Source organism: Triturus cristatus, chromosome 4_2 (assembly GCF_964204655.1).
Source record: "Triturus cristatus chromosome 4_2, aTriCri1.1, whole genome shotgun sequence".
Lineage (NCBI taxonomy): Eukaryota > Metazoa > Chordata > Amphibia > Caudata > Salamandridae > Triturus > Triturus cristatus.
The window spans coordinates 763,854,746-763,867,636 of NC_140586.1; the positions used below are offsets into that span (position 1 = coordinate 763,854,746).

The window sequence follows — 12,891 nt, forward strand, 5'->3', positions numbered from 1 at the left end:
ATGGGGGCTTGGATATCAGTTATGTTATGGGCAAATAGTATGGACTGTACACACCGCTCATATCCTCAGATTACTTAACACCACTATTGGATGGCAGGACATGCCCAGAGACTGGAGATTAGTGATATCCAGTGACTTTAGCACAGTCATGTAGGTGAACCTAGATACATGGCTGCCCCACAGAACCTTTAATTCTCCTCAATCGTGCAGACTCTCTGGGGTTTGAAAATGTGTTGCGCCAATGGCATAACTTGACAAAGTATTTACATATTTCTCAGGTGCGCACAATTCCTTCTCCAGATTGGATTATTTCTTTCTTCCTGCAGTAGATTTATAAGCAATGGCAGGGATAGAGATACTGCCTAGGGGTTATCTCCACCTACGCCACGATCATGCTACATCACAAAGCGCTTGGGGAATGAGCCCATGGTGATTTCAAATTCAGATCTAGCAGATGATTTGAGATTTAACTCAGAGGAGAACTTTGACCTTAATGAACGCTAAATCCAATCTGCCTCCATCCTTTGGGAAACCTTTCAAATGAAGAGCAGGTGCAAGGCAATGTCTTCTATCAAGAGGTGAGATAAAGTAAAAGACATAAATGTCCTCAAGACCGAGACCCTCCAGCTAGAACATGCTCTTTGGTTCCATGGGGATCCCAGTCTAATCCCAGCCTTGGAAAATGCTGGGTCACAAGTATACAATTTCACCCTAGACACTTCTAGATGCATTTGGATGACCTTGCAAAGCAAGCCACATGAATCTGGAGGTATGTCCTGTAAGCTACTCTATTGGTTGGCAACCAAAGATCATCTGTCCAGACTCATCCCCAACTTGTGTACGAAGGGGGGGGGACACAGTGGTCAAAGGAAAAGGCATTGTGGACACCTTTATTGTGTATTATCGGTCACTATATGTGTTGGGAACGTGGTTGTTGTCATGAGCAGTCACGAGCGGAGTTCTGTGTTCCAGCTCCTGACTGACTCGTGTCGGGGGTAAGAATGTTTAGCTTCAAAAAATGGTGGAAGGTTGGGAATGCACTCTTGGTAGTTGTAACGTTATTCCTGACTTGAACTCATTGCATACAGACGTGTATTAAACTTCACGTCCTACTTCATCTTCCTGGTCCGTGTTTTCTTTTCTATGGATGCCTGCACTTCCAACACTGGCTACGAGCGGGATGCGGAACCATAACTAAATTTAATCAAGTCATTGCATACAGACGTGTATTAAACTTCACGTCCTACTTCATCTTCCTGGTCCGTGTTTTCTTTTCTATGGATGCCTGCACTTCCAACAATATGCCTGTCATTCCATCCCTGATATTGAACACCAACTCAAGCCAGAAAGGCCTGGAGATTCCTGTCATACAGGAAGAAACTGGAGAAGCGATTACAGTAGTGCAGTCGGGAAAAAAACAGAGACTAATGGATTCCCATAAAATCGTTCAGATGATGTGCCTTAATTATATCCCTGCATCTACATTGCTTGTTTATTGAAGCCATCGAGATGGGTGAGCTACCACTGGACCTTTGTGGAGCTCTAATAGTCACAGTTCTCAAACTGGGGAAGGAGAATACTTGTATTCTTCCTACTGACTGAACTCACTAATGAATATTGAGACTAAGATGCTAGCTAAGATTATCGCAACTTGACCATCGGGGTTCATGTGGACTAAAATGACTTTATACCTGTTTGTGGGACAACATAAATATACAAAACAGTGATGGATGGAATACTTTAATTAATCTCAGCCACTGGTAATCACTCAGGCCGCATCCCAATCCACTGTTATTTTGCACACCATGCCACCTAAGTTTGGACCCAGCTAAATGCAAATCAGTCTTGAACCTGCTCTACTAGGAACAGTCCAGCCCAAACTGTCATTCCAGGTCCTCGCGGGAATGAGCTACATGACCTAATATAATTAGTCTCCCAAGAATACATGTAACTCTATCCACAATTAAACCAAACTCTACTGTTCTAAGTTTAGTAATCCATTTTGTTTCCAATTGCCTCAGTAGTTTAGCTCTGTCACCTTCCTTGGGGTAATCATAAACAGTAGTAATACCATGGAATTACAATGAAGGTAAATCTGCTGAACCATGATTTTCATTAAAGTGCGCAGCTAGCGGATAATTCTAGTTTGAATTCAGAATGGCCAGTATCTAATTGGTGGTGCTCTGGACATTCAATATATATTTTTTGTATGTTTGGGAATTGTCTCTCATATACTTTTCACTTTTGGGGTGACATAGTGTTATCTGTTCCATTGAGCACACTTTACTGTTCGTATGTTGTAACTTATTTCCCGAAGACTGTGCATGTGCTAGCACCTATTACAGGCCACTGTCACCTTCATATGTTTCTATAGATCGAACAAATGGGTGCATAGTGGCCATCATCTCCCCGCAGCTTGTTGTCAATTATTTTTTGGACAAGACATCAAACTGCATTTATTTGTATGCCTTTAACTGTTTTTGGGCAGATGCAGACCAGTTGACGTCCACCTCACGACTTTAATAGTACCGTGGATGTCAATGGGTCATCCACAGTGATAGAAAAGAAAATGTTTCCAGTAAAAACAACAGAAACATTTTCTTTTCGAAAATCAATGTTGGCATGCGGGGGAAATCCTTCCCACGACTCCCAAGTTAGATTTTTTGTTTTGCTGTATTGGGCAGCCCGCTGTTGCACTGACTTTACAAAGCAAAAGTGTAAGCAGATTGTGCTAAGGGAATCTATAGGGATCCACAAGTGTCCTACCACACAGCGTTCCTACACTTTCCCCAATAACAGTACTACCCTATTTGTGTGACTGAGCTATCGTGAAAGGAAAGGCTCTCTAAGGCCCAGAAGACACAAAGAAAGATCAAGATTTTGCCTTGCAAATTAACCAACTCTAGCGATGTGGGTAGCTGTGGTATTTAGGCCAGGGCTCGGTTGGCATTCAGTGAAACTTTCCAGAGACATTTCTGAAAACAAGGTACCTTAGGAAATCTGGGGTGGTGCCGTTTGCGTGGATCCCAGTACTTTTTCTTATCCAGACTGCCCTGCGAACATCTAACTTTGGCTTAATCACAGATTTTCCTCATATTTTGTGAAGGGAAATTCTGGAATCTGGAAGGATTTATAAAATTTCTACCACCTAGCGTTCCTACACTTCTCCCAATAAAAACATTACCTCAATGTTGACCAAATATGCATTTAGTACATTAATTACGTATACCTCATAACAGCAATGAATTTGCTATGACCGCAAATTACATAAAGATAAAACTGAATTTTAAAGGTGTCAATAAATTTCAAAAAGCAGATTCATACTACACAGATTTTAAATTACAATATACAAACATCTGAAAATGTTAGTTGATGTTCTGCGGAGATATCTAGAGAGGTCAATTGTAATGCAAAAGCTTTCAGCCTCAGATGCCCTGATTATGGCTTCCACAATATTTGGTTCAAGGAGATGAATCTTCAGTGAGTTGAACTTGGCACGGTTATCTAGATATTATACCATGTTTGGGATAGTGTGTTATAGAAGCCCCTTGTGACATGGCAGACTAAAATGGGTCATTTCAGGTTCGCACTATTGCTAGTTAGGGTATTTGCACCCCAGTGCAGCAGGCACATATCCATACAAACTAGCTGGCTCCTACATACAAAATACCAATCTGTAGAGAAAATATATTATCTCACCAGGCTGTATTTCACAACAGGCCAGCACAGGTTGGATCAATCTTAGTCAATAAGTCATGCCTGACTTGTGGTAACTCTATCCCAGCACAATAGGCTTTTCAAAGTACCATGCATTATTGGAATCTGGAGTTTCCTGATGGGACATTGCTTCTGAATGACTGGTAGGTTTGGGTAGTGGAAATCAATTCTGCATCAGGAATAGGAAATGTCATGAAAGTTACTGGCTTAAGAACAACATAACTCAATGTCCTGTACAATTATGCAATCTCTCCACAGAGCAAATTCTTGTTGGACATACCATATGTGAAAAGTGAGAAGGGAGTTCAGCTAAGTCCCATTGAATTATTGGCCTCTCAGCTGTGACAGCCAACTAGTTTTGATACCACCTTTCATATCAGGTCCTTACGCACAACACTGAGGCATCCTACAGGGGTTCATTATATCTCCTCTACTATTCAACATCTGCTTTAGTTCCTAGCCAAACTGATAAGATCAGTCGATCACACTTGTTACTACTATGTAGATGACACCCAAATAATGTTATTTATTTTTGTTTTAATGGATGGTCTGGAAGACCTCTCCAATTTTAAACTTGCCTTCTGTTAATATACACATGGATGATGAAGAACCCTCTTCTGCTAAATAATGCAAATACAGAGCTTATGATCTGTTGACAGTAACACAAATATTAGCCTAGCCCCATATGGCATAAGGAACATTAGACCCCTCCAACAATATCAAGAGAAGTCAGAAACCTAGGGGTTACAATGGATTCAAACTTTTATTTAATACCACGTTAAAAACAAAGTAAAACAGAGTGCCTTCTACACAATGAAAACACTATGCTGTATCCTCCCATACCATGCATACCAACAAAAACTGCAAGCCATCGTCGCACTCGCAATCTCCTAGCTTGACTATGTCAACAGGCTATACCTTGGTGCACCTGCATTCATAATACAAAAAATAAATCACACACCCAAAATGCTGCTGCAAGATTTTTTTTTTACCTTCACCAAAAAGACCAAATAACTTCAATCTTGCAATCACTCCACTGGCTACCTATAGTAAGAAGGGCAATGTTCAAGGCCTGTTCCATTGTTCACAGAGATTCCAAGGAAACGGACTGCTATGATTACAAGCTCAATTTAAGCAACACAAGCAAATCAGGACACTCTGCTCCAGGCTTCCACCACTTACGATATCAGCTTACCATGAGAAATTTGGAGGAGGCACAGCTTTCTCAGTAAAAACTGCCTAGCTCTGGAACATACTGCCAGCCAGCATCCAGGAGCCAATACAATTCAGAAGAAAGTTGAACACATGGGTATTTCCAAGACAACCACATCAACAGAACAGTGAAAGACAATTGCACCCTCAAGCTCAATCTTTAGTTTATAATCGACAGACTGAAATCAACCCAACCAGCGAACTACTTTAGATAGGCAGGGAAGTTGAGGAGAGCTGACCTATGCTTTGCCAGGGTATTATATAGTTATGTATGTTCCTTCATAACATTTTTGGCCCACCTATACTAATACCATAACACTCAGCAATCGGCAGCCAATTGTAACCCACACCTCTTGCATTGAATTTAGGCATATATGCTATGAGGGATGTCCATTACCTGTACTCTGCAGCCAATAAACCAACATTCACCAAATAAACAGACATGGAACTGAAGAGCTCTGTCACACACTGTAGGTTAATCGGTGGACTTTAATCTATTCCATGACTGCAGGTCCTATTGTGCTCTGCTGATCTCAACTTGGCTTCTGTTCCTCATGTTAAGAGAGTAAGAGCAGGAGGTCAATTTTTTTATGCTAAAGCTCCTGCCCTTTGGAACGCACTCCCTTTATCAGTTATAAGCATTCTGAACCATTGGTCCTTTAGGAAAACTTTGAAGGCCTGAATGTTTTCCCCTTAAGTGCTCCATGCTGGGCTTTTTGGTCAGGTCATTTTTTGCAGCTTGTTCTTTCTGAGACTAGCACTGGGACACCCCGTTGCTGGGGCAGCCATGCGCTCTACAAATTTTATAACATAATATATCTATACACTATGGTTGCTTTGTTACATCTTGTAATCTTGTTACATCTACCAGTGACTTTTAAATATGAGATGATAGTAACAATGCACATCCCAGCAGATCTCTCCACTTCTCTTTGCCTCCAACAATGCCACCTCTGGCCCAGAACTATACACTAGGGGGCAGATTTACTGAGATTATGCATTGGGGTTGCATCACTTTTGTGGTGCAACCCAGATGCAAAATCATTTTTGGTATTTACTAAGCCATGCAAAGACACTTTGCATGGCTTTGTGTAGTTTAGTAAATAGAAAGCAATGCAAGGCAGAGTATATTGCTGTCTTGCTTTATCTTGCATTGGAAAGGCTTTCCATGTGTGGAGCATGGGCGTTCTCATTCATCCATCCATGGATATTGGGACATTCACAGATTTATTAAAGCTAGTAAACATGTGAATGCATCAAACTGCTCTGCCTTCCCCAGTGAGGCATACCAAGGAGATGTATCTTCATTTCTACGTGTTACGTCCTCATCCTATGTTTACTGCATTCTGCAGCACACATAGAAAGAGGAATATGACTTTAAGTATTGTTTTGTAGATGAAGTTGTGCCTTCCTTCACAAAACTGGAGGTGGGTGTTAAACTCTGCTCTACTGGCAGAGTTTGTGGAGTTTTGCTACTTCGCACTCTGCTTGGAGTAAGTAGTTGGGTAAAAAAACTCCTCCAACCACGCACGGAGCAGAGTTTACTAGCATCCACCACTAGTTTATCCAGGACTCAGAGCCTGACTGTCCTGCTCTTGTGCCCCTTGTCCATCAGGCCTGGGGAGCTCTGGCTGTTTTGGGCAGTCCGTCCGTTCCGGGTCGTCTCCAGGTCCGTTACACTTATGCCAGGCAAAGTAGAGGCCCTGCATGGCTGCACCAGGTGCAGCAGATGGAAGCGTTGCCCCATACCTCCCTGAAGCCGGCTCTAAACTACCAGTGTACTATTCAAGTATTGGCATACACTTGTGTGCATGTCCTCAGCCTGCCAGACTACCCACAGTGACTGGTCACACCCTTGCTCATCAGCTATGGAATGCTCCCTCCTTCCTCCCCAGTGCCTAGGCCCCTGAATTTGCTGGTGCTCAGTGACAACAAGCTCTCACAGGTGCACACACTACAGTAGGGACAGGTAGGTCCTGCACATATGGTTAAAATACCCTGCAAGGCCCTCAAATAAACCCCCGCCCCCCACGGCTATGGCCCTGTGAGTAATGGTTGAGATTAATTCAAGCCTTCCATCCATTAATTTTTTTGTATACTTTCAATCAATCAGTGCATTTATAGAGCACACTACTCACCCGTGAGGGTTTCAAGGCGCTGAGGGTGGGGGGGGGGGTGCTGCTTGAGGTGTCTCCTGAAGGTGAGAAGGTCTTGGGTCAGTCCGAGGTGGGTGGGGAGGGAGTTCCAGGTCTTGGCGGCGAGGTAGGAGAAGGATCTGCCGCCTGTTGCTGTTCTTCTGGTGCGTAGTGCGGTGGCGAGGGTGAGGCTGGCTGAGCGGAGTTGGCGAGTCGGGCGTAGAACGAGAGGCGTTTGTTGAGGTATTCGGGTCCGGCGTTGTGGAGCGCTTTGTGTGCGTGGGTGAGGAGCTTGAACGTGATCCTCTTGTTGACAGGGAGCCAGTGCAGGTCTCTCAGGTGGGCGGTGATGTGGCTGTGGTGGGGGATGTCCAGGATGAGGCGTGCGGAGGCATTCTGTATGCGTTGCAGTCTTTTCTGTAGCTTGGCCATTGTCCCTGCATAGAGTGCGTTGCCATAGTCGAGCCGGCTTGTGACGAGGGCTTGGGTGACAGTCCTTCTTGTTTCCGTGGGGATCCATTTGAAGATCTTTCGTAGCATGCGGAGGGTGTTGAAGCAGGAGGAGGAGATGGCGTTGACTTGCTTGGTCATAGTAAGCGATGAGTCCAGGATGAACCCTAGGTTGCGTGCGTGGTCGGTGGGTGTCGGTTCTGTGCCCAGGGCGGCGGGCCACCAGGAGTCGTTCCAGGTGGAGGGGGATGGTCCAAGGATGAGGACCTCCATCTTGTCTGTGTTCAGTTTCAGGCGGCTGATCCTCATCCATTCGGCAACGGCCCTCATTCCTTCTTGGAAGTTGGATTTGGCGGTGACTGGGTCTCTGGTCATGGAGAGGATCAGCTGGGTGTCGTCGGTGTAGGAGATGATGTTGAGATTGTGGGTGCGGACGATGTCAGTGAGGGGGCTCATGTAGATGTTGAAGAGCGTCGGGCTGAATGATGAGCCTTGGGGTACGCCGCAGATGATCTTGGTGGCCTCCGAGTGGAACGGGGGTAGGCGGACTCTCTGGGTTCTGTCGGTGAGGAAGGAGGAGATCCAGTCCAGGGCCTTTCCCTGGATCCCTGTGTTGTGGAGACATGTTTTCAGGGTGCGGTGGCAGACCGCGTCGAAGGCAGCTGAGAGGTCTAGGAGGATGAGGGCTGCGGTTTCTCCATTCTTGAGCAGGGTTCTGATATCGTCGGTGGCGGCGATGAGAGCAGTCTCGGTGCTGTGGTTGCTGCGGAAGCCAGACTGGGACGGGTCGAGGGAGCCGTTGGTTTTGAGGAAGTTGGTCAGTTGCATGTTGACTGCTTTCTCGGTGACCTTCGCCAGGAAGTGTGTAGCCCAGGACTTGGCACTGTGTCAGGTGTCTACAGCTTGCTTTGACTTGCCACAATCAGTTAGACAGTCCTCTGGCTTTACTCCTTCTTGATTTTGGGAGGGTGCTTAATTTTGTCAATTGGAATTTCCTGTTTCAAATTCTAGGGAAAATGATTTTTGTACCCGAATTTCTGGCTGATGTCAAAACGCTTTACGCAGACTTGTGCGTCAGTGTACAAGCAAATGGTGCATTGTCTGAATCCTTCCCAATACAACAGGGTTCTAGGTAGGGTTGCCCTCTCTCACAGGTACTGTTTGCCCTCATCATTGAGTCCCTAGCCAAGGTGGATCCAAAGACATTAACAGTATGGGGTTTCCGGTGGGAGGGTATGACGAATGGACTGTCTGTCCTTAAATGAGTATGATGTCCTACTATTTGCAAAGAGTCTGCCTGAAACTGAAGATCGCATTATGCAAATACTCAATATATTTGTTTTGGCATCGGGTCTGGCAGTTAATTGTGAAAAGTTGGTTCTGGTCTTACTCAGGTCAAATGTTGTCACTAGGAGCAAACGATTCCCCTTCAAGTTAGGAAGGCTCAATTCAAATATTTAGTAACCTATATTTCCCTGTCTCAACTGTGATGCTCATATAATGTCATTGAAGCAGAGCTCATGTCGAGACTTGGGAAAATGGTCAAAACTCCTGCTGTCTATACTTGGTATAAATAGTGCTCCATTGATGGCTCTATACCCTGCAGAATTACCCCTTTGAGATATCTGCGATGTACTTCCAAAAATTGCGAGATTCCCTTTGGGATTTTGTAAGGGCAGGTCGCCAACCCCGTGCCTCCTTTGCCAAAGTACTCTTTCTTCATATGATGGAGGCTTGGGACCCTAAATAGACAACAAGATTGGGTGGCCCACTCCCTAATAGTTAATGATTGGATTTTTGGAGACGGGATGACCTGGTCCACCAGTTGTAATCGGATTTGTTTCTTGATAAGTACATTCCATACTTCCTATATAGCACCAGATTTTAAGCAGCTCTACCAGAAATAGCTAAAACGACCATAATGGACTGGACCATAGCCTTCAAGTATATCAGATTGTGTAATTGGCTACCCTGCGCCATCAAAGCATTCGAATTGTGTAAATGGGACTGTATAGCGATATCCAGATTGGGGGACCTATGAAAACTGGTCGCATGAAGTCATATGAGGACTAAGCCTGGGCAAAGCACTACGCTACGCTCGTGTAGTTTGCGAAGTTTGCACTACTTCGCACTAAGCGAATTGCACGTAGCACAGTGCAACCACGCGTAGCGTAGCGAAGTGCAGCGGTTATTTTTTGCTTGCTTGCAATCCTCCACACCAAGTTGGCGACCGCGAGCAAGCTAAATGACATCCGGGCGAGACTTTTTCCTCGTTCGCGATCAGCAACATCAAGTTGGCGATCGCGAGCGTGGAAAATAAACCTCCTGGCAAGATTCTCAACGCGGGGAGGTTTCTCATTGCGAGTGGTCGTGTATGCTCGCAACCGCTCGCGATGAGAAACTACCAGTCCGCGTTGAGAAAGCTGCCGCTCGAGTAAAAATCTACTCGAGCAGCAGAAAACTACAGCTCGCACTGTGCAAGATGCCGTTTTCAATGATTGCACAGTGCCGGATGCTTGTCCGCACTGTGCAATCATTGAAAACGGCATCTTGCACAGTGCGAACAGGGTACTACGCACTTCGCGAAGTGCTACGCGTAGCTTGCGTAGCGCAAAGTGTACTTTGCGTAGCTACGCGTAGCGCTACTTCGCGAACTACGCCCAGGGTTAATGAAGACATTTGTAGATACTTCTCCCTCCTCAATTATTACTTTTCTCAGTTCCTGCCAATCATTATGTAGTTGTAGGAGAGTAGGATCTGCTTCACATGGGTACCCCCACTTTTTGCTGGTGTTTCACTGTTTTTCGTCCTTAAGTTGGCTGTGGCCCTGCTAATCAGGACCACAGCCTAGCTGCTTCCTCTCTAAAATGGTTTGCATGTACATTAGGTACATATCTAATTGTATTCTGTACTGCCTTATAAGCCCCTAGTATATGGTATACTATGTACCTAGGGCATAGGTACCTCAGAGGTCTACCAGGGGCTGCAGCATATTTTATGCCATCCCTGGGAAGCACTCCAAAATGGCACCACAGGTCTGCTACTGCAAGGGTGTGCTTGCACCCCTTACAGTGGTATAGGCTACCTATATCCACATATATATACAGACACATATAAACCTATAAGCCACTCCTATGGCAGGCCTTGACAATCCTGAAGGCAGAGTGCTTGGTTTTGTGTGAGAGGGTGCCCAAGCATGAGCCGAGCCCCTCTGCAGCTTTCGGAAATCCTTCCTAATGGCTGTTCTGTGATACAGCCATACCATATACTCTTAAGTGCATTATAACCTCACGGTAAATGGTAACTTTGGAATGGCTGCAACAAAACATGTTGTGTTTGGTGTCAAACGCTTTGGAACACTACCCCCCCCGCCCGCCAGTTCTGGCAGCAGGGGTAGCACTCCACCCTTCTAGAGGGAAAGACATGTTCACACTGGTCAAACCAGGTAGGACTTTCCTGAACCCTGGCATCACAAAATGGATGCCTGTGCCACAGACACGGGTTTCCTGTCGAAGGTAGGTGTGACCACCTCCCCAGACAGGCAGATGTGTATTGGGGCTGGGCGGGAGCACTCTCTAGTGCTTTGAAGTCCTGCACTGAGGGCACGTTTGCTGTCACTATGCATAGCCCAGTTCAAACCGGTTGCAGGGGATACCTGCCCCTGCTCTGGTGCGAAACTGGACGAGGGAAATGGGTGTAACCACCCCTCTTTCCAGGCCCACCCATAGGTGGGGCCTTAGAGTTAGTCCATCTCCTAAACTTACTATAAGTATAGGAATCCAGTCCCTAGGACTTTAGATTACCCTGGATGAAACTCTGCATCATATATCCTGGATCTTCTATGTTCTATCCTGACTAGAAGACTTGAAGACTGAAGAAATCTCCCTTGGGGTCAAGGAGTGACTTCCCTGCTTGGCAGGCACCAAAGAAGCAACTGACCGGTCTGCATCGCTGAAGCTGCTGCCGGACGCTGAAGCCTTTGCATCACCAGAGGTAGATTTTCAGACTTCCCCGAGGCTACCCTGAGTTCCCAGCACAGCTGAGGCCCGTGGCTATCGTGGGTGACGTGGAACCGTGACCCCTGGACACCGTGATCTTTTGCAGCAACACTATCTTCCTGGTCCTCTTTGAAGTTGTGCTTTGGGCTCTGAGTAACCCCAGCCTTGAGCACCTCCTGCACCGAAGATTGTTGGCCTCCACTCCACGAGTGACCCGTGGGCCAGCTCCAAGTGCGACCGCTTGAGGCTCCTTCGCAATCACTAGCTCGTTGGCTAGCAGGTCCCCAAGAAGGCAACTCCTTTTCTAATTGGGCATTCCTCGTTGCTCCAGACATGCCCTGACTTACCCTCGCTGGGTGAGTCCCTCAGACTTAGCTGGTCTGCACCGCAGTTGTTTCTCTGAATTCCAGTAACTTGACGTTGCCAAGGCTTGTTGGGTCCATTCTGGTCGCCGACACCGCAGTACTCGACAGACTTTATGGGACAGCTTGAATCTGGCTCGTGGACTTCATTGACGCCTCCTGGACCTCGTGGCTGAAGAGTCAAGACACCCATCAACTCACCTGAAGCACCCGACATCTGTTTGCATTGGTCCATCCTGCCCTCGGTCACTGGCAAGTGACCCAGACTCTGTCCCCTCTGCTTTCAGGTTCCTTCCATCCAAGATCCAGGCTTGGATCTCTTCGGACACTTCTCCTCTTCACGGCAGCAGCAGTTCTTTGCAGGCTTACATTGAAATCGACGACGCGACCCGACACCAAAAGACACCTATGCACCCGGCTTCCCTGGGTGAGGTAACTCGAGTACTCCGGTGCTCCCATAGGTGCTGGCCCTAGAACTTCTTAAGTCCAAAAGGGTTTGGTCCTGACTCGATTGGAGGTGTCCCTAATCTTTAAATTTCCAACCGCGACATTGCCCATAGAAGATAACGGGAACCCGCGGTTGTGTTTACAAACTGAATACAGTCCCCGTGGGTCCCCTGTGTCACTACCGTGGGTGTTTCCTTGGGGTCCCAACGATTCTACAGGCTCTAGGCCTTGTGCCTATCCCAGTCCTGGTTCTTATACCACTTTTTTGTTATATGGTTTGGTACGCCCCTAGGGCCCAAACGTGTATTTGTGCTATTACTGATAATTGCTGACTTGTAAACTAAGTACTTCGAACTCCAGTCTCATAAAGAGACAAGAGGGGTGTGTTTTATCTTAAATACATATATTTTGAATATATACCTGGTGTGGTTGTCTTTTCAATTGATCATTCAAGAGATTATAGACTGGTAAAACAAGCTGCTTTACATTCCATCAAGACTTAGCCTGAAGGCTGCTCTCCATAGCTACCACTAGGATAGCTTTCAATAAAGGTTGTCTTTAACCATTCAC

General features: G+C 46.0%; 1 protein-coding gene across 4 annotated transcripts in view; it reads right to left on the minus strand.

Annotated features, from left to right (window-relative positions):
• LOC146835006 (sodium/glucose cotransporter 4-like) overlaps window positions 1-12,891 on the minus strand; it is a 736,053-nt gene that overhangs the window by 633,523 nt on the left and 89,639 nt on the right. The gene's annotated exons all lie outside the window — the stretch shown is intronic.